The sequence below is a fragment of the Anomaloglossus baeobatrachus genome, chromosome 1 (genome assembly GCF_048569485.1).
Source record: "Anomaloglossus baeobatrachus isolate aAnoBae1 chromosome 1, aAnoBae1.hap1, whole genome shotgun sequence".
Taxonomy (NCBI): domain Eukaryota; kingdom Metazoa; phylum Chordata; class Amphibia; order Anura; family Aromobatidae; genus Anomaloglossus; species Anomaloglossus baeobatrachus.
The window spans coordinates 284,409,393-284,429,826 of record NC_134353.1 but is presented as its reverse complement, the minus strand read 5'-3'; the positions used below and the strand labels follow the sequence as shown (position 1 = coordinate 284,429,826).

The following is a 20,434-nucleotide window of genomic DNA, read 5'->3' as shown; positions in this document are numbered from 1 at the left end:
AGTGCAGCAGAGAACAACATGATTGTGACAGACAGGATTGAGGATCCAGAGGGTTCTCATTGGCTTTGTCCTTGGACTAATCTGGTTTGTGGAAATGTCTGAATTGTGACAGAGGGACATAGTGAAAATGAAAAAAAAACAAAACATGATTGTAATGTAACAGAAACCTGTCAGAAGTGGGATTCGAACCCACACCTCAAATAGAGACTGCGACCTGAACGCAGCGCCTTGGACCGCTCGGCCATCCTGACAAGCACAACTGTGTAAAATTCACACTTTTTAAAAACAAACACATTTTTTATTTGGCCCCAAAAAAACGCAAATTTTGAACTGAAAATGTATTAACGCCTTTGAGTTTGCCTTGCAATTCTGTAGCTTTCACTTTGTAGGTTGCTGAAATAGCTCAGTTGGGAAAGCGTTAGACTGAAGATCTAAAGGTCTCTGGTCCGATCCCGGGTTTCAGCACGCTGTTTTTAAGTATGAGTGATTTGAGATAAAGTTCTTTCTCCATATGCATTTAGCAAGATTTTCATTCTTTGTGAAGTGCAGATATACCTGAAAAAAACAGTTTTAAGTATCTCTTTTCAGAACAGTCACTAATGCGAGAAGAAAATGAAAGTAGTTATACTGAAAAATTAAGTTGAAGTCGAAGTAGTATGGAGGAAATCGGAGAAAAAATCTGAGAAATATCAACATAAAGTGCTAAGGATCTTTAAGATTTTGTGTATCTTGAGGTTTATTTTATGAGATTTTCCACCTCCCTCTTCTTACTGATAGTGCAGCAGAGAACAACATGATTGTGACAGACAGGATTGAGGATCCAGAGGGTTCTCATTGGCTTTGTCCTTGGACTAATCTGGTTTGTGGAAATGTCTGAATTGTGACAGAGGGACATAGTGAAAATGAAAAAAAAACAAAACATGATTGTAATGTAACAGAAACCTGTCAGAAGTGGGATTCAAACCCACGCCTCAAGTAGAGACTGCGACCTGAACGCAGCGCCTTGGACCGCTCGGCCATCCTGACAAGCACAACTGTGGAAAATTCACACTTTCTAAAAACAAACACATTTTTTGTTTGGCCCCAAAAAAAGGCAAATTTTGAACTGAAAATTTATTAACGCCTTTGAGTTTGCCTTGCACTGCTGTAGCTTTAACTTTGTAGGTTGCTGAAATAGCTCAGTTGGGAGAGCGTTAGACTGAAGATCTAAAGGTCCCTGGTCCGATCCCGGGTTTCAGCACGCTGTTTTTAAGTATGAGTGATTTGAGATAAAGTTCTTTCTCCATATGCATTTAGCAAGATTTTCATTCTTTGTGAAGTGCAGATATACCTGAAAAAAACAGTTTTAAGTATCTCTTTTCAGAACAGTCACTAATGCGAGAAGAAAATGAAAGTAGTTATACTGAAAAATTAAGTTGAAGTCGAAGTAGTATGGAGGAAATCAGAAAAAAAATCTGAGAAATATCAACATAAAGTGCTAAGGATCTTTAAGATTTTGTGTATCTTGAGGTTTATTTTATGAGATTTTCCACCTCCCTCTTCTTACTGATAGTGCAGCAGAGAACAACATGATTGTGACAGACAGGATTGAGGATCCAGAGGGTTCTCATTGGCTTTGTCCTTGGACTAATCTGGTTTGTGGAAATGTCTGAATTGTGACAGAGGGACATAGTGAAAATGAAAAAAAAACAAAACATGATTGTAATGTAACAGAAACCTGTCAGAAGTGGGATTCGAACCGACGCCTCAAGTAGAGACTGCGACCTGAACGCAGCGCCTTGGACCGCTCGGCCATCCTGACAAGCACAACTGTGGAAAATTCACACTTTCTAAAAACAAACACATTTTTTGTTTGGCCCCAAAAAAATGCAAATTTTGAACTGAAAATGTATTAACGCCTTTGAGTTTGCCTTGCAATGCTGTAGCTTTAACTTTGTAGGTTGCTGAAATAGCTCAGTTGGGAGAGCGTTAGACTGAAGATCTAAAGGTCCCTGGTCCGATCCCGGGTTTCAGCACGCTGTTTTTAAGTATGAGTGATTTGAGATAAAGTTCTTTCTCCATATGCATTTAGCAAGATTTTCATTCTTTGTGAAGTGCAGATATACCTGAAAAAAACAGTTTTAAGTATCTCTTTTCAGAACAGTCACTAATGCGAGAAGAAAATGAAAGTAGTTAAACTGAAAAATTAAGTTGAAGTCGAAGTAGTATGGAGGAAATCGGAGAAAAAATCTGAGAAATATCAACATAAAGTGCTAAGGATCTTTAAGATTTTGTGTATCTTGAGGTTTATTTTATGAGATTTTCCACCTCCCTCTTCTTACTGATAGTGCAGCAGAGAACAACATGATTGTGACAGACAGGATTGAGGATCCAGAGGGTTCTCATTGGCTTTGTCCTTGGACTAATCTGGTTTGTGGAAATGTCTGAATTGTGACAGAGGGACATAGTGAAAATGAAAAAAAAACAAAACATGATTGTAATGTAACAGAAACCTGTCAGAAGTGGGATTCGAACCCACACCTCAAATAGAGACTGCGACCTGAACGCAGCGCCTTGGACCGCTCGGCCATCCTGACAAGCACAACTGTGTAAAATTCACACTTTTTAAAAACAAACACATTTTTTATTTGGCCCCAAAAAAACGCAAATTTTGAACTGAAAATGTATTAACGCCTTTGAGTTTGCCTTGCAATTCTGTAGCTTTCACTTTGTAGGTTGCTGAAATAGCTCAGTTGGGAAAGCGTTAGACTGAAGATCTAAAGGTCTCTGGTCCGATCCCGGGTTTCAGCACGCTGTTTTTAAGTATGAGTGATTTGAGATAAAGTTCTTTCTCCATATGCATTTAGCAAGATTTTCATTCTTTGTGAAGTGCAGATATACCTGAAAAAAACAGTTTTAAGTATCTCTTTTCAGAACAGTCACTAATGCGAGAAGAAAATGAAAGTAGTTATACTGAAAAATTAAGTTGAAGTCGAAGTAGTATGGAGGAAATCGGAGAAAAAATCTGAGAAATATCAACATAAAGTGCTAAGGATCTTTAAGATTTTGTGTATCTTGAGGTTTATTTTATGAGATTTTCCACCTCCCTCTTCTTACTGATAGTGCAGCAGAGAACAACATGATTGTGACAGACAGGATTGAGGATCCAGAGGGTTCTCATTGGCTTTGTCCTTGGACTAATCTGGTTTGTGGAAATGTCTGAATTGTGACAGAGGGACATAGTGAAAATGAAAAAAAAACAAAACATGATTGTAATGTAACAGAAACCTGTCAGAAGTGGGATTCAAACCCACGCCTCAAGTAGAGACTGCGACCTGAACGCAGCGCCTTGGACCGCTCGGCCATCCTGACAAGCACAACTGTGGAAAATTCACACTTTCTAAAAACAAACACATTTTTTGTTTGGCCCCAAAAAAAGGCAAATTTTGAACTGAAAATTTATTAACGCCTTTGAGTTTGCCTTGCACTGCTGTAGCTTTAACTTTGTAGGTTGCTGAAATAGCTCAGTTGGGAGAGCGTTAGACTGAAGATCTAAAGGTCCCTGGTCCGATCCCGGGTTTCAGCACGCTGTTTTTAAGTATGAGTGATTTGAGATAAAGTTCTTTCTCCATATGCATTTAGCAAGATTTTCATTCTTTGTGAAGTGCAGATATACCTGAAAAAAACAGTTTTAAGTATCTCTTTTCAGAACAGTCACTAATGCGAGAAGAAAATGAAAGTAGTTATACTGAAAAATTAAGTTGAAGTCGAAGTAGTATGGAGGAAATCAGAAAAAAAATCTGAGAAATATCAACATAAAGTGCTAAGGATCTTTAAGATTTTGTGTATCTTGAGGTTTATTTTATGAGATTTTCCACCTCCCTCTTCTTACTGATAGTGCAGCAGAGAACAACATGATTGTGACAGACAGGATTGAGGATCCAGAGGGTTCTCATTGGCTTTGTCCTTGGACTAATCTGGTTTGTGGAAATGTCTGAATTGTGACAGAGGGACATAGTGAAAATGAAAAAAAAACAAAACATGATTGTAATGTAACAGAAACCTGTCAGAAGTGGGATTCAAACCCACGCCTCAAATAGAGACTGCAACCTGAACGCAGCGCCTTGGACCGCTCGGCCATCCTGACAAGCACAACTGTGTAAAATTCACACTTTCTAAAAACAAACACATTTTTTGTTTGGCCCCAAAAAAATGCAAATTTTGAACTGGAAATGTATTAACGCCTTTGAGTTTGCCTTGCAATGCTGTAGCTTTAACTTTGTAGGTTGCTGAAATAGCTCAGTTGGGAGAGCGTTAGACTGAAGATCTAAAGGTCCCTGGTCCGATCCCGGGTTTCAGCACGCTGTTTTTAAGTATGAGTGATTTGAGATAAAGTTCTTTCTCCATATGCATTTAGCAAGATTTTCATTCTTTGTGAAGTGCAGATATACCTGAAAAAAACAGTTTTAAGTATCTCTTTTCAGAACAGTCACTAATGCGAGAAGAAAATGAAAGTAGTTATACTGAAAAATTAAGTTGAAGTCGAAGTAGTATGGAGGAAATCGGAGAAAAAATCGGAGAAATATCAACATAAAGTGCTAAGGATCTTTAAGATTTTGTGTATCTTGAGGTTTATTTTATGAGATTTTCCACCTCCCTCTTCTTACTGATAGTGCAGCAGAGAACAACATGATTGTGACAGACAGGATTGAGGATCCAGAGGGTTCTCATTGGCTTTGTCCTTGGACTAATCTGGTTTGTGGAAATGTCTGAATTGTGACAGAGGGACATAGTGAAAATGAAAAAAAAACAAAACATGATTGTAATGTAACAGAAACCTGTCAGAAGTGGGATTCGAACCCACGCCTCAAGTAGAGACTGCGACCTGAACGCAGCGCCTTGGACCGCTCGGCCATCCTGACAAGCACAACTGTGGAAAATTCACACTTTCTAAAAACAAACACATTTTTTGTTTGGCCCCAAAAAAATGCAAATTTTGAACTGAAAATGTATTAACGCCTTTGAGTTTGCCTTGCAATGCTGTAGCTTTAACTTTGTAGGTTGCTGAAATAGCTCAGTTGGGAGAGCGTTAGACTGAAGATCTAAAGGTCCCTGGTCCGATCCCGGGTTTCAGCACGCTGTTTTTAAGTATGAGTGATTTGAGATAAAGTTCTTTCTCCATATGCATTTAGCAAGATTTTCATTCTTTGTGAAGTGCAGATATACCTGAAAAAAACAGTTTTAAGTATCTCTTTACAGAACAGTCACTAATGCGAGAAGAAAATGAAAGTAGTTAAACTGAAAAATTAAGTTGAAGTCGAAGTAGTATGGAGGAAATCGGAGAAAAAATCTGAGAAATATCAACATAAAGTGCTAAGGATCTTTAAGATTTTGTGTATCTTGAGGTTTATTTTATGAGATTTTCCACCTCCCTCTTCTTACTGATAGTGCAGCAGAGAACAACATGATTGTGACAGACAGGATTGAGGATCCAGAGGGTTCTCATTGGCTTTGTCCTTGGACTAATCTGGTTTGTGGAAATGTCTGAATTGTGACAGAGGGACATAGTGAAAATCAAAAAAAAAACAAAACATGATTGTAATGTAACAGAAACCTGTCAGAAGTGGGATTCGAACCCACACCTCTAATAGAGACTGCGACCTGAACGCAGCGCCTTGGACCGCTCGGCCATCCTGACAAGCACAACTGTGTAAAATTCACACTTTTTAAAAACAAACACATTTTTTATTTGGCCCCAAAAAAACGCAAATTTTGAACTGAAAATGTATTAACGCCTTTGAGTTTGCCTTGCAATTCTGTAGCTTTCACTTTGTAGGTTGCTGAAATAGCTCAGTTGGGAAAGCGTTAGACTGAAGATCTAAAGGTCCCTGGTCCGATCCCGGGTTTCAGCACACTGTTTTTAAGTATGAGTGATTTGAGATAAAGTTCTTTCTCCATATGCATTTAGCAAGATTTTCATTCTTTGTGAAGTGCAGATATACCTGAAAAAAACAGTTTTAAGTATCTCTTTTCAGAACAGTCACTAATGCGAGAAGAAAATGAAAGTAGTTATACTGAAAAATTAAGTTGAAGTCGAAGTAGTATGGAGGAAATCGGAGAAAAAATCTGAGAAATATCAACATAAAGTGCTAAGGATCTTAAAGATTTTGTGTATCTTGAGGTTTATTTTATGAGATTTTCCACCTCCCTCTTCTTACTGATAGTGCAGCAGAGAACAACATGATTGTGACAGACAGGATTGAGGATCCAGAGGGTTCTCATTGGCTTTGTCCTTGGACTAATCTGGTTTGTGGAAATGTCTGAATTGTGACAGAGGGACATAGTGAAAATGAAAAAAAAACAAAACATGATTGTAATGTAACAGAAACCTGTCAGAAGTGGGATTCAAACCCACGCCTCAAGTAGAGACTGCGACCTGAACGCAGCGCCTTGGACCGCTCGGCCATCCTGACAAGCACTACTGTGGAAAATTCACACTTTCTAAAAACAAACACATTTTTTGTTTGGCCCCAAAAAAAGGCAAATTTTGAACTGAAAATTTATTAACGCCTTTGAGTTTGCCTTGCACTGCTGTAGCTTTAACCTTGTAGGTTGCTGAAATAGCTCAGTTGGGAGAGCGTTAGACTGAAGATCTAAAGGTCCCTGGTCCGATCCCGGGTTTCAGCACGCTGTTTTTAAGTATGAGTGATTTGAGATAAAGTTCTTTCTCCATATGCATTTAGCAAGATTTTCATTCTTTGTGAAGTGCAGATATACCTGAAAAAAACAGTTTTAAGTATCTCTTTTCAGAACAGTCACTAATGCGAGAAGAAAATGAAAGTAGTTATACTGAAAAATTAAGTTGAAGTCGAAGTAGTATGGAGGAAATCAGAAAAAAAATCTGAGAAATATCAACATAAAGTGCTAAGGATCTTTAAGATTTTGTGTATCTTGAGGTTTATTTTATGAGATTTTCCACCTCCCTCTTCTTACTGATAGTGCAGCAGAGAACAACATGATTGTGACAGACAGGATTGAGGATCCAGAGGGTTCTCATTGGCTTTGTCCTTGGACTAATCTGGTTTGTGGAAATGTCTGAATTGTGACAGAGGGACATAGTGAAAATGAAAAAAAACAAAACATGATTGTAATGTAACAGAAACCTGTCAGAAGTGGGATTCGAACCCACGCCTCAAGTAGAGACTGCGGCCTGAACGCAGCGCCTTGGACCGCTCGGCCATCCTGACAAGCACACCTGTGGAAAATTCACACTTTCTAAAAACAAACACATTTTTTGTTTGGCCCCAAAAAAAGGCAAATTTTAAACTGAAAATTTATTAACGCCTTTGAGTTTGCCTTGCAATGCTGTAGCTTTAACTTTGTAGGTTGCTGAAATAGCTCAGTTGGGAGAGCGTTAGACTGAAGATCTAAAGGTCCCTGGTCTGATCCCGGGTTTCAGCACGCTGTTTTTAAGTATGAGTGATTTGAGATAAAGTTCTTTCTCCATATGCATTTAGCAAGATTTTCATTCTTTGTGAAGTGCAGATATACCTGAAAAAAACAGTTTTAAGTATCTCTTTTCAGAACAGTCACTAATGCGAGAAGAAAATGAAAGTAGTTATACTGAAAAATTAAGTTGAAGTCGAAGTAGTATGGAGGAAATCAGAAAAAAAATCTGAGAAATATCAACATAAAGTGCTAAGGATCTTTAAGATTTTGTGTATCTTGAGGTTTATTTTATGAGATTTTCCACCTCCCTCTTCTTACTGATAGTGCAGCAGAGAACAACATGATTGTGACAGACAGGATTGAGGATCCAGAGGGTTCTCATTGGCTTTGTCCTTGGACTAATCTGGTTTGTGGAAATGTCTGAATTGTGACAGAGGGACATAGTGAAAATGAAAAAAAACAAAACATGATTGTAATGTAACAGAAACCTGTCAGAAGTGGGATTCGAACCCACGCCTCAAGTAGAGACTGCGGCCTGAACGCAGCGCCTTGGACCGCTCGGCCATCCTGACAAGCACACCTGTGGAAAATTCACACTTTCTAAAAACAAACACATTTTTTGTTTGGCCCCAAAAAAAGGCAAATTTTAAACTGAAAATTTATTAACGCCTTTGAGTTTGCCTTGCAATGCTGTAGCTTTAACTTTGTAGGTTGCTGAAATAGCTCAGTTGGGAGAGCGTTAGACTGAAGATCTAAAGGTCCCTGGTCTGATCCCGGGTTTCAGCACGCTGTTTTTAAGTATGAGTGATTTGAGATAAAGTTCTTTCTCCATATGCATTTAGCAAGATTTTCATTCTTTGTGAAGTGCAGATATACCTGAAAAAAACAGTTTTAAGTATCTCTTTTCAGAACAGTCACTAATGCGAGAAGAAAATGAAAGTAGTTATACTGAAAAATTAAGTTGAAGTCGAAGTAGTATGGAGGAAATCAGAAAAAAAATCTGAGAAATATCAACATAAAGTGCTAAGGATCTTTAAGATTTTGTGTATCTTGAGGTTTATTTTATGAGATTTTCCACCTCCCTCTTCTTACTGATAGTGCAGCAGAGAACAACATGATTGTGACAGACAGGATTGAGGATCCAGAGGGTTCTCATTGGCTTTGTCCTTGGACTAATCTGGTTTGTGGAAATGTCTGAATTGTGACAGAGGGACATAGTGAAAATGAAAAAAAAAAAAACATGATTGAAATGTAACAGAAACCTGTCAGAAGTGGGATTCGAACCCACGCCTCAAGTAGAGACTGCGACCTGAACGCAGCGCCTTGGACCGCTCGGCCATCCTGACAAGCACAACTGTGGAAAATTCACACTTTCTAAAAACAAACACATTTTTTGTTTGGCCCCAAAAAAAGGCAAATTTTGAACTGAAAATTTATTAACGCCTTTGAGTTTGCCTTGCAATGCTGTAGCTTTAACTTTGTAGGTTGCTGAAATAGCTCAGTTGGGAGAGCGTTAGACTGAAGATCTAAAGGTCCCTGGTTTGATCCCGGGTTTCAGCACGCTGTTTTTAAGTATGAGTGATTTGAGATAAAGTTCTTTCTCCATATGCATTTAGCAAGATTTTCATTCTTTGTGAAGTGCAGATATACCTGAAAAAAACAGTTTTAAGTATCTCTTTTCAGAACAGTCACTAATGCGAGAAGAAAATGAAAGTAGTTATACTGAAAAATTAAGTTGAAGTCGAAGTAGTATGGAGGAAATCAGAAAAAAAATCTGAGAAATATCAACATAAAGTGCTAAGGATCTTTAAGATTTTGTGTATCTTGAGGTTTATTTTATGAGATTTTTCACCTCCCTCTTCTTACTGATAGTGCAGCAGAGATCAACATGATTGTGACTGACAGGATTGAGGATCCATAGGGTTCTCATTGGCTTTGTCCTTGGACTAATCTGGTTTGTGGAAATGTCTGAATTGTGACAGAGGGACATAGTGAAAATGAAAAAAAAACAAAACATGATTGTAATGTAACAGAAACCTGTCAGAAGTGGGATTCGAACCCACGCCTCAAGTAGAGACTGCGACCTGGATGCAGCGCCTTGGACCGCTCGGCCATCCTGACAAGCACAACTGTGGAAAATTCACACTTTCTAAAAACAAACACATTTTTTGTTTGGCCCCAAAAAAAGGCAAATTTTGAACTGAAAATTTATTAACGCCTTTGAGTTTGCCTTGCAATGCTGTAGCTTTAACTTTGTAGGTTGCTGAAATAGCTCAGTTGGGAGAGCGTTAGACTGAAGATCTGAAGGTCCCTGGTCCGATCCCGGGTTTCAGCACGCTGTTTTTAAGTATGAGTGATTTGAGATAAAGTTCTTTCTCCATATGCATTTAGCAAGATTTTCATTCTTTGTGAAGTGCAGATATACCTGAAAAGAACAGTTTTAAGTATCTCTTTTCAGAACAGTCACTAATGCGAGAAGAAAATGAAAGTAGTTATACTGAAAAATTAAGTTGAAGTCGAAGTAGTATGGAGGAAATCAGAAAAAAAATCTGAGAAATATCAACATAAAGTGCTAAGGATCTTTAAGATTTTGTGTATCTTGAGGTTTATTTTATGAGATTTTTCACCTCCCTCTTCTTACTGATAGTGCAGCAGAGAACAACATGATTGTGACAGACAGGATTGAGGATCCATAGGGTTCTCATTGGCTTTGTCCTTGGACTAATCTGGTTTGTGGAAATGTCTGAATTGTGACAGAGGGACATAGTGAAAATGAAAAAAAAACAAAACATGATTGTAATGTAACAGAAACCTGTCAGAAGTGGGATTCAAACCCACGCCTCAAGTAGAGACTGCGACCTGGATGCAGCGCCTTGGACCGCTCAGCCATCCTGACAAGCACAACTGTGGAAAATTCACACTTTCTAAAAACAAACACATTTTTTGTTTGGCCCCAAAAAAAGGCAAATTTTGAACTGAAAATTTATTAACGCCTTTGAGTTTGCCTTGCAATGCTGTAGCTTTAACTTTGTAGGTTGCTGAAATAGCTCAGTTGGGAGAGCGTTAGACTGAAGATCTGAAGGTCCCTGGTCCGATCCCGGGTTTCAGCACGCTGTTTTTAAGTATGAGTGATTTGAGATAAAGTTCTTTCTCCATATGCATTTAGCAAGATTTTCATTCTTTGTGAAGTGCAGATATACCTGAAAAGAACAGTTTTAAGTATCTCTTTTCAGAACAGTCACTAATGCGAGAAGAAAATGAAAGTAGTTATACTGAAAAATTAAGTTGAAGTCGAAGTAGTATGGAGGAAATCAGAAAAAAAATCTGAGAAATATCAACATAAAGTGCTAAGGATCTTTAAGATTTTGTGTATCTTGAGGTTTATTTTATGAGATTTTTCACCTCCCTCTTCTTACTGATAGTGCAGCAGAGAACAACATGATTGTGACAGACAGGATTGAGGATCCAGAGGGTTCTCATTGGCTTTGTCCTTGGACTAATCTGGTTTGTGGAAATGTCTGAATTGTGACAGAGGGACATAGTGAAAATGAAAAAAAAACAAAACATGATTGTAATGTAACAGAAACCTGTCAGAAGTGGGATTCGAACAAACGCCTCAAGTAGAGACTGCGACCTGAACGCAGCGCCTTGGACCGCTCGGCCATCCTGACAAGCACAACTGTGGAAAATTCACACTTTCTAAAAACAAACACATTTTTTGTTTGGCCCCAAAAAAATGCAAATTTTGAACTGAAAATGTATTAACGCCTTTGAGTTTGCCTTGCAATGCTGTAGCTTTAACTTTGTAGGTTGCTGAAATAGCTTAGTTGGGAGAGCGTTAGACTGAAGATCTAAAGGTCCCTGGTCCGATCCCGGGTTTCAGCACGCTGTTTTTAAGTATGAGTGATTTGAGATAAAGTTCTTTCTCCATATGCATTTAGCAAGATTTTCATTCTTTGTGAAGTGCAGATATACCTGAAAAAAACAGTTTTAAGTATCTCTTTTCAGAACAGTCACTAATGCGAGAAGAAAATGAAAGTAGTTATACTGAAAAATTAAGTTGAAGTCAAAGTAGTATGGAGGAAATCGGAGAAAAAATCTGAGAAATATCAACATAAAGTGCTAAGGATCTTTAAGATTTTGTGTATCTTGAGGTTTATTTTATGAGATTTTCCACCTCCCTCTTCTTACTGATAGTGCAGTAGAGAACAACATGATTGTGACAGGCAGGATTGAGGATCCAGAGGGTTCTCATTGGCTTTGTCCTTGGACTAATCTGGTTTGTGGAAATGTCTGAATTGTGACAGAGGGACATAGTGAAAATGAAAAAAAAACAAAACATGATTGTAATGTAACAGAAACCTGTCAGAAGTGGGATTCGAACCCACGCCTCAAGTAGAGACTGCGACCTAAACGCAGCGCCTTGGACCGCTCGGCCATCCTGACAAGCACAACTGTGGAAAATTCACACTTTCTAAAAACAAACACATTTTTTGTTTGGCCCCAAAAAAAGGCAAATTTTGAACTGAAAATTTATTAACGCCTTTGAGTTTGCCTTGCAATGCTGTAGCTTTAACTTTGTAGGTTGCTGAAATAGCTCAGTTGGGAGAGCGTTAGACTGAAGATCTAAAGGTCCCTGGTCCGATCCCGGGTTTCAGCACGCTGTTTTTAAGTATGAGTGATTTGAGATAAAGTTCTTTCTCCATATGCATTTAGCAAGATTTTCATTCTTTGTGAAGTGCAGATATACCTGAAAAGAACAGTTTTAAGTATCTCTTTTCAGAACAGTCACTAATGCGAGAAGAAAATGAAAGTAGTTATACTGAAAAATTAAGTTGAAGTCGAAGTAGTATGGAGGAAATCGGAGAAAAAATATGAGAAATATCAACATAAAGTGCTAAGGATCTTTAAGATTTTTTGTATCTTGAGGTTTATTTTATGAGATTTTCCACCTCCCTCTTCTTACTGATAGTGCAGCAGAGAACAACATGATTGTGACAGACAGGATTGAGGATTCATAGGGTTCTCATTGGCTTTGTCCTTGGACTAATCTGGTTTGTGGAAATGTCTGAATTGTGACAGAGGGACATAGTGAAAATGAAAAAAAAACAAAACATGATTGTAATGTAACAGAAACCTGTCAGAAGTGGGATTCGAACCCATGCCTCAAGTAGAGACTGCGACCTGAACGCAGCGCCTTGGACCGCTCGGCCATCCTGACAAGCACAACTGTGGAAAATTCACACTTTCTAAAAACAAACACATTTTTTGTTTGGCCCCAAAAAAAGGCAAATTTTGAACTGAAAATTTATTAACGCCTTTGAGTTTGCCTTGCAATGCTGTAGCTTTAACTTTGTAGGTTGCTGAAATAGCTCAGTTGGGAGAGCGTTAGACTGAAGATCTAAAGGTCCCTGGTCCGATCCCGGGTTTCAGCACGCTGTTTTTAAGTATGAGTGATTTGAGATAAAGTTCTTTCTCCATATGCATTTAGCAAGATTTTCATTCTTTGTGAAGTGCAGATATACCTGAAAAGAACAGTTTTAAGTATCTCTTTTCAGAACAGTCACTAATGCGAGAAGAATATGAAAGTAGTTATACTGAAAAATTAAGTTGAAGTCGAAGTAGTATGGAGGAAATCGGAGAAAAAATATGAGAAATATCAACATAAAGTGCTAAGGATCTTTAAGATTTTTTGTATCTTGAGGTTTATTTTATGAGATTTTCCACCTCCCTCTTCTTACTGATAGTGCAGCAGAGAACAACATGATTGTGACAGACAGGATTGAGGATTCATAGGGTTCTCATTGGCTTTGTCCTTGGACTAATCTGGTTTGTGGAAATGTCTGAATTGTGACAGAGGGACATAGTGAAAATGAAAAAAAAACAAAACATGATTGTAATGTAACAGAAACCTGTCAGAAGTGGGATTCGAACCCATGCCTCAAGTAGAGACTGCGACCTGAACGCAGCGCCTTGGACCGCTCGGCCATCCTGACAAGCACAACTGTGGAAAATTCACACTTTCTAAAAACAAACACATTTTTTGTTTGGCCCCAAAAAAAGGCAAATTTTGAACTGAAAATTTATTAACGCCTTTGAGTTTGCCTTGCAATGCTGTAGCTTTAACTTTGTAGGTTGCTGAAATAGCTCAGTTGGGAGAGCGTTAGACTGAAGATCTGAAGGTCCCTGGTCCGATCCCGGGTTTCAGCACGCTGTTTTAAAGTATGAGTGATTTGAGATAAAGTTCTTTCTCCATATGCATTTAGCAAGATTTTCATTCTTTGTGAAGTGCAGATATACCTGAAAAGAACAGTTTTAAGTATCTCTTTTCAGAACAGTCACTAATGCGAGAAGTAAATGAAAGTAGTTATACTGAAAAATTAAGTTGAAGTCGAAGTAGTATGGAGGAAATCAGAAAAAAAATCTGAGAAATATCAACATAAAGTGCTAAGGATCTTTAAGATTTTGTGTATCTTGAGGATTATTTTATGAGATTTTTCACCTCCCTCTTCTTACTGATAGTGCAGCAGAGAACAACATGATTGTGACAGACAGGATTGAGGATCCAGAGGGTTCTCATTGGCTTTGTCCTTGGACTAATCTGGTTTGTGGAAATGTCTGAATTGTGACAGAGGGACATAGTGAAAATGAAAAAAAAAAAACATGATTGTAATGTAACAGAAACCTGTCAGAAGTGGGATTCGAACCCACGCCTCAAGTAGAGACTGCGACCTGAACGCAGCGCCTTGGACCGCTAGGCCATCCTGACAAGCTTAACTGTGGAAAATTCACACTTTCTAAAAACAAACACATTTTTTGTTTGGCCCCAAAAAAATGCAAATTTTGAACTGAAAATGTATTAACGCCTTTGAGTTTGCCTTGCAATGCTGTAGCTTTTACTTTGTAGGTTGCTGAAATAGCTCAGTTGGGAGAGCGTTAGACTGAAGATCTAAAGGTCCCTGGTCCGATCCCGGGTTTCAGCACGCTGTTTTTAAGTATGAGTGATTTGAGATAAAGTTCTTTCTCCATATGCATTTAGCAAGATTTTCATTCTTTGTGAAGTGCAGATATACCTGAAAAAAACAGTTTTAAGTATCTCTTTTCAGAACAGTCACTAATGCGAGAAGAAAATGAAAGTAGTTATACTGAAAAATTAAGTTGAAGTCGAAGTAGTATGGAGGAAATCGGAGAAAAAATCTGAGAAATATCAACATAAAGTGCTAAGGATCTTTAAGATTTTGTGTATCTTGAGGTTTATTTTATGAGATTTTCCACCTCCCTCTTCTTACTGATAGTGCAGCAGAGAACAACATGATTGTGACAGACAGGATTGAGGATCCAGAGGGTTCTCATTGGCTTTGTCCTTGGACTAATCTGGTTTGTGGAAATGTCTGAATTGTGACAGAGGGACATAGTGAAAATGAAAAAAAAACAAAACATGATTGTAATGTAACATAAACCTGTCAAAAGTGGGATTCGAACCCACGCCTCAAGTAGAGACTGCGACCTGAACGCAGCACCTTGGACCGCTCGGCCATCCTGACAAGCACAACTGTAGAAAATTCACACTTTCTAAAAACAAACACATTTTTTGTTTGGCCCCAAAAAAAGGCAAATTTTGAACTGAAAATTTATTAACGCCTTAGAGTTTGCCTTGCAATGCTGTAGCTTTAACTTTGTAGGTTGCTGAAATAGCTCAGTTGGGAGAGCGTTAGACTGAAGATCTAAAGGTCCCTGGTCCGATCCTGGGTTTCAGCACACTGTTTTTAAGTATGAGTGATTTGAGATAAAGTTCTTTCTCCATATGCATTTAGCAAGATTTTCATTCTTTGTGAAGTGCAGATATACCTGAAAAAAACAGTTTTAAGTATCTCTTTTCAGAACAGTCACTAATGCGAGAAGAAAATGAAAGTAGTTAAACTGAAAAATTAAGTTGAAGTCGAAGTAGTATGGAGGAAATCGGAGAAAAAATCTGAGAAATATCAACATAAAGTGCTAAGGATCTTTAAGATTTTGTGTATCTTGAGGTTTATTTTATGAGATTTTCCACCTCCCTCTTCTTACTGATAGTGCAGCAGAGAACAACATGATTGTGACAGACAGGATTGAGGATCCAGAGGGTTCTCATTGGCTTTGTCCTTGGACTAATCTGGTTGGTGGAAATGTCTGAATTGTGACAGAGGGACATAGTGAAAATGAAAAAAAAACAAAACATGATTGTAATGTAACAGAAACCTGTCAGAAGTGGGATTCGAACCCACGCCTCAAATAGAGACTGCGACCTGAACGCAGCGCCTTGGACCGCTCGGCCATCCTGACAAGCACAACTGTGTAAAATTCACACTTTCTAAAAACAAACACATTTTTTATTTGGCCCCAAAAAAACGCAAATTTTGAACTGAAAATTTATTAACGCCTTTGAGTTTGCCTTGCAATTCTGTAGCTTTCACTTTGTAGGTTGCTGAAATAGCTCAGTTGGGAAAGCGTTAGACTGAAGATCTAAAGGTCCCTGGTCCGATCCCGGGTTTCAGCACGCTGTTTTTAAGTATGAGTGATTTGAGATAAAGTTCTTTCTCCATATGCATTTAGCAAGATTTTCATTCTTTGTGAAGTGCAGATATACCTGAAAAAAACAGTTTTAAGTATCTCTTTTCAGAACAGTCACTAATGCGAGAAGAAAATGAAAGTAGTTATACTGAAAAATTAAGTTGAAGTCGAAGTAGTATGGAGGAAATCGGAGAAAAAATCTGAGAAATATCAACATAAAGTGCTAAGGATCTTTAAGATTTTGTGTATCTTGAGGTTTATTTTATGAGATTTTCCACCTCCCTCTTCTTACTGATAGTGCAGCAGAGAACAACATGATTGTGACAGACAGGATTGAGGATCCAGAGGGTTCTCATTGGCTTTGTCCTTGGACTAATCTGGTTTGTGGAAATGTCTGAATTGTGACAGAGGGACATAGTGAAAATGAAAAAAAAACAAAACATGATTGTAATGTAACAGAAACCTGTCAGAAGTGGGATTTAAACCCACGCCTCAAGTAGAGACTGCGACCTGAACGCAGCGCCTTGGACCGCTCGGCCATCCTGACAAGCACAACTGTGGAAAATTCACACTTTCTAAAAACAAACACATTTTTTGTTTGGCCCCAAAAAAAGGCAAATTTTGAACTGAAAATTTATTAACGCCTTTGAGTTTGCCTTGCAATGCTGTAGCTTTAACTTTATAGGTTGCTGAAATAGCTCAGTTGGGAGAGCGTTAGACTGAAGATCTAAAGGTCCCTGGTCCGATCCCGGGTTTCAGCACGCTGTTTTTAAGTATGAGTGATTTGAGATAAAGTTCTTTCTCCATATGCATTTAGCAAGATTTTCATTCTTTGTGAAGTGCAGATATACCTGAAAAAAACAGTTTTAAGTATCTCTTTTCAGAACAGTCACTAATGCGAGAAGAAAATGAAAGTAGTTATACTGAAAAATTAAGTTGAAGTCGAAGTAGTATGGAGGAAATCAGAAAAAAAATCTGAGAAATATCAACATAAAGTGCTAAGGATCTTTAAGATTTTGTGTATCTTGAGGTTTATTTTATGAGATTTTTCACCTCCCTCTTCTTACTGATAGTGCAGCAGAGAACAACATGATTGTGACAGACAGGATTGAGGATCCAGAGGGTTCTCATTGGCTTTGTCCTTGGACTAATCTGGTTTGTGGAAATGTCTGAATTGTGACAGAGGGACATAGTGAAAATGAAAAAAAAACAAAACATGATTGTAATGTAACAGAAACCTGTCAGAAGTGGGATTTAAACCCACGCCTCAAGTAGAGACTGCGACCTGAACGCAGCGCCTTGGACCGCTCGGCCATCCTGACAAGCACAACTGTGGAAAATTCACACTTTCTAAAAACAAACACATTTTTTGTTTGGCCCCAAAAAAAGGCAAATTTTGAACTGAAAATTTATTAACGCCTTTGAGTTTGCCTTGCAATGCTGTAGCTTTAACTTTATAGGTTGCTGAAATAGCTCAGTTGGGAGAGCGTTAGACTGAAGATCTAAAGGTCCCTGGTCCGATCTCGGGTTTCAGCACGCTGTTTTTAAGTATGAGTGATTTGAGATAAAGTTCTTTCTCCATATGCATTTAGCAAGATTTTCATTCTTTGTGAAGTGCAGATATACCTGAAAAAAACAGTTTTAAGTATCTCTTTTCAGAACAGTCACTAATGCGAGAAGAAAATGAAAGTAGTTATACTGAAAAATTAAGTTGAAGTCGAAGTAGTATGGAGGAAATCGGAGAAAAAATCTGAGAAATATCAACATAAAGTGCTAAGGATCTTTAAGATTTTGTGTATCTTGAGGTTTATTTTATGAGATTTTCCACCTCCCTCTTCTTACTGATAGTGCAGCAGAGAACAACATGATTGTGACAGACAGGATTGAGGATCCAGAGGGTTCTCATTGGCTTTGTCCTTGGACTAATCTGGTTTGTGGAAATGTCTGAATTGTGATAGAGGGACATAGTGAAAATGAAAAAAAAACAAAACATGATTGTAATGTAACAGAAACCTGTCAGAAGTGGGATTCGAACCCACGCCTCAAGTAGAGACTGTGACCTGAACGCAGCGCCTTGGACCGCTCGGCCATCCTGATAAGCACAACTGTGGAAAATTCACACTTTCTAAAAACAAACACATTTTTTGTTTGGCCCCAAAAAAAGGCAAATTTTGAACTGAAAATTTATTAACGCCTTTGAGTTTGCCTTGCAATGCTGTAGCTTTAACTTTGTAGGTTGCTGAAATAGCTCAGTTGGGAGAGCGTTAGACTGAAGATCTAAAGGTCCCTGGTCCGATCCCGGGTTTCAGCACGCTGTTTTTAAGTATGAGTGATTTGAGATAAAGTTCTTTCTCCATATGCATTTAGCAAGATTTTCATTCTTTGTGAAGTGCAGATATACCTGAAAAAAACAGTTTTAAGTATCTCTTTTCAGAACAGTCACTAATGCGAGAAGAAAATGAAAGTAGTTATACTGAAAAATTAAGTTGAAGTCGAAGTAGTATGGAGGAAATCAGAAAAAAAATCTGAGAAATATCAACATAAAGTGCTAAGGATCTTTAAGATTTTGTGTATCTTGAGGTTTATTTTATGAGATTTTTCACCTCCCTCTTCTTACTGATAGTGCAGCAGAGAACAACATGATTGTGACAGACAGGATTGAGGATCCAGAGGGTTCTCATTGGCTTTGTCCTTGGACTAATCTGGTTGGTGGAAATGTCTGAATTGTGACAGAGGGACATAGTGAAAATGAAAAAAAAACAAAACATGATTGTAATGTAACAGAAACCTGTCAGAATTGGGATTCAAACCCACGCCTCAAGTAGAGACTGCGACCTGAACGCAGCGCCTTGGACCGCTCGGCCATCCTGACAAGCACACCTGTGGAAAATTCACACTTTCTAAAAACAAACACATTTTTTGTTTGACCCCAAAAAAAGGCAAATTTTGAACTGAAAATTTATTAACGCCTTTGAGTTTGCCTTGCAATGCTGTAGCTTTAACTTTGTAGGTTGCTGAAATAGCTCAGTTGGGAGAGCGTTAGACTGAAGATCTAAAGGTCCCTGGTCCGATCCCGGGTTTCAGCACGCTGTTTTTAAGTATGAGTGATTTGAGATAAAGTTCTTTCTCCATATGCATTTAGCAAGATTTTCATTCTTTGTGAAGTGCAGATATACCTGAAAAAAACAGTTTTAAGTATCTCTTTTCAGAACAGTCACTAATGCGAGAAGAAAATGAAAGTAGTTATACTGAAAAATTAAGTTGAAGTCGAAGTAGTATGGAGGAAATCGGAGAAAAAATCTGAGAAATATCAACATAAAGTGCTAAGGATCTTTAAGATTTTGTGTATCTTGAGGTTTATTTTATGAGATTTTCCACCTCCCTCTTCTTACTGATAGTGCAGCAGAGAACAACATGATTGTGACAGACAGGATTGAGGATCCAGAGGGTTCTCATTGGCTTTGTCCTTGGACTAATCTGGTTTGTGGAAATGTCTGAATTGTGACAGAGGGACATAGTGAAAATGAAAAAAAAACAAAACATGATTGTAATGTAACAGAAACCTGTCAGAAGTGGGATTCGAACCCACGCCTCAAGTAGAGACTGCGACCTGAACGCAGCGCCTTGGACCGCTCGGCCATCCTGACAAGAACAACTGTGGAAAATTCACACTTTCTAAAAACAAACACATTTTTTGTTTGGCCCCAAAAAAAGGCAAATTTTGAACTGAAAATGTATTAACGCCTTTGAGTTTGCCTTGCAATGCTGTAGCTTTAACTTTGTAGGTTGCTGAAATAGCTCAGTTGGGAGAGCGTTAGACTGAAGATCTAAACGTTCCTGGTCCGATCCCGGGTTTCAGCACGCTGTTTTTAAGTATGAGTGATTTGAGATAAAGTTCTTTCTCCATATGAATTTAGCAAGATTTTCATTCTTTGTGAAGTGCAGATATACCTGAAAAAAACAGTTTTAAGTATCTCTTTTCAGAACAGTCACTAATGCGAGAAGAAAATGAAAGTAGTTATACTGAAAAATTAAGTTGAAGTCGAAGTAGTATGGAGGAAATCAGAAAAAAAATCTGAGAAATATCAACATAAAGTGCTAAGGATCTTTAAGATTTTGTGTATCTTGAGGTTTTTTTTATGAGATTTTTCACCTCCCTCTTCTTACTGATAGTGCAGCAGAGAACAACATGATTGTGACAGACAGGATTGAGGATCCAGAGGGTTCTCATTGGCTTTGTCCTTGGACTAATCTGGTTTGTGGAAATGTCTGAATTGTGACAGAGGGACATAGTGAAAATGAAAAAAAAAAAAACATGATTGTAATGTAACAGAAACCTGTCAAAAGTGGGATTCGAACCCACGCCTCAAGTAGAGACTGCGACCTGAACGCAGCGCCTTGGACCGCTCGGCCATCCTGACAAGCACAACTGTGGAAAATTCACACTTTCTAAAAACAA

The 20,434-nt window shown here is 38.2% G+C and overlaps 24 non-coding genes across 24 annotated transcripts; 13 read left to right on the top strand and 11 right to left on the bottom strand.

Annotated features, from left to right (window-relative positions):
- Window positions 1-168: 168 nt before the first annotated feature.
- TRNAL-CAG (transfer RNA leucine (anticodon CAG)) lies at window positions 169-251 on the bottom strand. Its single transcript has one exon. It is a non-coding gene; the product is annotated as a tRNA-Leu (tRNA).
- Window positions 252-1,167: 916 nt separating this feature from the next.
- Window positions 1,168-1,240, top strand: TRNAF-GAA (transfer RNA phenylalanine (anticodon GAA)). Its single transcript has one exon. It is a non-coding gene; the product is annotated as a tRNA-Phe (tRNA).
- A 702-nt stretch (window positions 1,241-1,942) lies between these two features.
- On the top strand, window positions 1,943-2,015 carry TRNAF-GAA (transfer RNA phenylalanine (anticodon GAA)). Its single transcript has one exon. It is a non-coding gene; the product is annotated as a tRNA-Phe (tRNA).
- Window positions 2,016-2,493: 478 nt separating this feature from the next.
- Window positions 2,494-2,576, bottom strand: TRNAL-CAG (transfer RNA leucine (anticodon CAG)). The gene has a single exon. It is a non-coding gene; the product is annotated as a tRNA-Leu (tRNA).
- A 916-nt stretch (window positions 2,577-3,492) lies between these two features.
- TRNAF-GAA (transfer RNA phenylalanine (anticodon GAA)) lies at window positions 3,493-3,565 on the top strand. Its single transcript has one exon. It is a non-coding gene; the product is annotated as a tRNA-Phe (tRNA).
- A 702-nt stretch (window positions 3,566-4,267) lies between these two features.
- TRNAF-GAA (transfer RNA phenylalanine (anticodon GAA)) lies at window positions 4,268-4,340 on the top strand. Its single transcript has one exon. It is a non-coding gene; the product is annotated as a tRNA-Phe (tRNA).
- A 478-nt stretch (window positions 4,341-4,818) lies between these two features.
- Window positions 4,819-4,901, bottom strand: TRNAL-CAG (transfer RNA leucine (anticodon CAG)). The gene has a single exon. It is a non-coding gene; the product is annotated as a tRNA-Leu (tRNA).
- Window positions 4,902-5,042: 141 nt separating this feature from the next.
- On the top strand, window positions 5,043-5,115 carry TRNAF-GAA (transfer RNA phenylalanine (anticodon GAA)). The gene has a single exon. It is a non-coding gene; the product is annotated as a tRNA-Phe (tRNA).
- A 479-nt stretch (window positions 5,116-5,594) lies between these two features.
- On the bottom strand, window positions 5,595-5,677 carry TRNAL-CAG (transfer RNA leucine (anticodon CAG)). Its single transcript has one exon. It is a non-coding gene; the product is annotated as a tRNA-Leu (tRNA).
- A 916-nt stretch (window positions 5,678-6,593) lies between these two features.
- TRNAF-GAA (transfer RNA phenylalanine (anticodon GAA)) lies at window positions 6,594-6,666 on the top strand. Its single transcript has one exon. It is a non-coding gene; the product is annotated as a tRNA-Phe (tRNA).
- Window positions 6,667-7,143: 477 nt separating this feature from the next.
- TRNAL-CAG (transfer RNA leucine (anticodon CAG)) lies at window positions 7,144-7,226 on the bottom strand. Its single transcript has one exon. It is a non-coding gene; the product is annotated as a tRNA-Leu (tRNA).
- A 691-nt stretch (window positions 7,227-7,917) lies between these two features.
- Window positions 7,918-8,000, bottom strand: TRNAL-CAG (transfer RNA leucine (anticodon CAG)). Its single transcript has one exon. It is a non-coding gene; the product is annotated as a tRNA-Leu (tRNA).
- Window positions 8,001-8,691: 691 nt separating this feature from the next.
- Window positions 8,692-8,774, bottom strand: TRNAL-CAG (transfer RNA leucine (anticodon CAG)). The gene has a single exon. It is a non-coding gene; the product is annotated as a tRNA-Leu (tRNA).
- A 141-nt stretch (window positions 8,775-8,915) lies between these two features.
- Window positions 8,916-8,988, top strand: TRNAF-GAA (transfer RNA phenylalanine (anticodon GAA)). The gene has a single exon. It is a non-coding gene; the product is annotated as a tRNA-Phe (tRNA).
- Window positions 8,989-12,015: 3,027 nt separating this feature from the next.
- On the top strand, window positions 12,016-12,088 carry TRNAF-GAA (transfer RNA phenylalanine (anticodon GAA)). Its single transcript has one exon. It is a non-coding gene; the product is annotated as a tRNA-Phe (tRNA).
- A 702-nt stretch (window positions 12,089-12,790) lies between these two features.
- On the top strand, window positions 12,791-12,863 carry TRNAF-GAA (transfer RNA phenylalanine (anticodon GAA)). Its single transcript has one exon. It is a non-coding gene; the product is annotated as a tRNA-Phe (tRNA).
- A 1,251-nt stretch (window positions 12,864-14,114) lies between these two features.
- On the bottom strand, window positions 14,115-14,197 carry TRNAL-CAG (transfer RNA leucine (anticodon CAG)). The gene has a single exon. It is a non-coding gene; the product is annotated as a tRNA-Leu (tRNA).
- Window positions 14,198-14,338: 141 nt separating this feature from the next.
- Window positions 14,339-14,411, top strand: TRNAF-GAA (transfer RNA phenylalanine (anticodon GAA)). The gene has a single exon. It is a non-coding gene; the product is annotated as a tRNA-Phe (tRNA).
- A 1,253-nt stretch (window positions 14,412-15,664) lies between these two features.
- TRNAL-CAG (transfer RNA leucine (anticodon CAG)) lies at window positions 15,665-15,747 on the bottom strand. The gene has a single exon. It is a non-coding gene; the product is annotated as a tRNA-Leu (tRNA).
- Window positions 15,748-16,663: 916 nt separating this feature from the next.
- Window positions 16,664-16,736, top strand: TRNAF-GAA (transfer RNA phenylalanine (anticodon GAA)). Its single transcript has one exon. It is a non-coding gene; the product is annotated as a tRNA-Phe (tRNA).
- Window positions 16,737-18,213: 1,477 nt separating this feature from the next.
- On the top strand, window positions 18,214-18,286 carry TRNAF-GAA (transfer RNA phenylalanine (anticodon GAA)). Its single transcript has one exon. It is a non-coding gene; the product is annotated as a tRNA-Phe (tRNA).
- Window positions 18,287-18,988: 702 nt separating this feature from the next.
- On the top strand, window positions 18,989-19,061 carry TRNAF-GAA (transfer RNA phenylalanine (anticodon GAA)). The gene has a single exon. It is a non-coding gene; the product is annotated as a tRNA-Phe (tRNA).
- A 478-nt stretch (window positions 19,062-19,539) lies between these two features.
- Window positions 19,540-19,622, bottom strand: TRNAL-CAG (transfer RNA leucine (anticodon CAG)). Its single transcript has one exon. It is a non-coding gene; the product is annotated as a tRNA-Leu (tRNA).
- Window positions 19,623-20,313: 691 nt separating this feature from the next.
- On the bottom strand, window positions 20,314-20,396 carry TRNAL-CAG (transfer RNA leucine (anticodon CAG)). Its single transcript has one exon. It is a non-coding gene; the product is annotated as a tRNA-Leu (tRNA).
- Between the last annotated feature and the right edge of the window lie 38 nt (window positions 20,397-20,434).